This window comes from Sander lucioperca, chromosome 14 (assembly GCF_008315115.2).
Source record: "Sander lucioperca isolate FBNREF2018 chromosome 14, SLUC_FBN_1.2, whole genome shotgun sequence".
Lineage (NCBI taxonomy): Eukaryota > Metazoa > Chordata > Actinopteri > Perciformes > Percidae > Sander > Sander lucioperca.
Window position 1 is genome coordinate 14,645,884 of NC_050186.1, and position 691 is coordinate 14,646,574.

A 691-nucleotide genomic window follows, 5' to 3' on the forward strand; every position below is an offset into this window, starting at 1 on the left:
TTACAAAGACCTTTTATATTACACTATAACCTTTTGTAGGAATTTTTGACATACATGCTATGACTTTTTCCGACATACTATAATATGACTTTTTGCGACATACTATGACTTTTTTTAATGAATTTTTCGACATACTATACTGACTTTTTTCGACATATACACTGTGACTTTGTATTTTCCGGCATACTATATATATTATGACTCTTTTCGACATAACAGACGATGACTTTTTTATTCATATATTATTTTTAAGCATATACTATGACTTTTTATGGCATACTATACTATTGAAAACACACCCCCAACCGGCACGGTCAGACACCACCTACCAAGAGCCTGGGTCTGTCCAAGGTTTCTCCCTAAAAGGAAGTTTTTCCTCACCACTGTCGCACTAAATGCTTGCTCTTGGGGGAATTACTGGAATTGTTGGGTCTTTGTAAATTATAGTGTGGTCTAGACCTACTCTTTCTGTAAAATGTCTTGAGATAACTCTTGTTATGATTTGATACTGTAAATAAAATTGAATTGAATTACTAACGACATGTTTAAACCTTTAACTTTAAGATATAGAAAAATTAATTCATTTAGAAAATAACCGGCAGTCATTAGGGATTCATCATGTGGGGAATATGACTGACAAAATCAAAATGTTAATTGCATTAGCTTCAATAATAAGACTAAAACAAGTTTT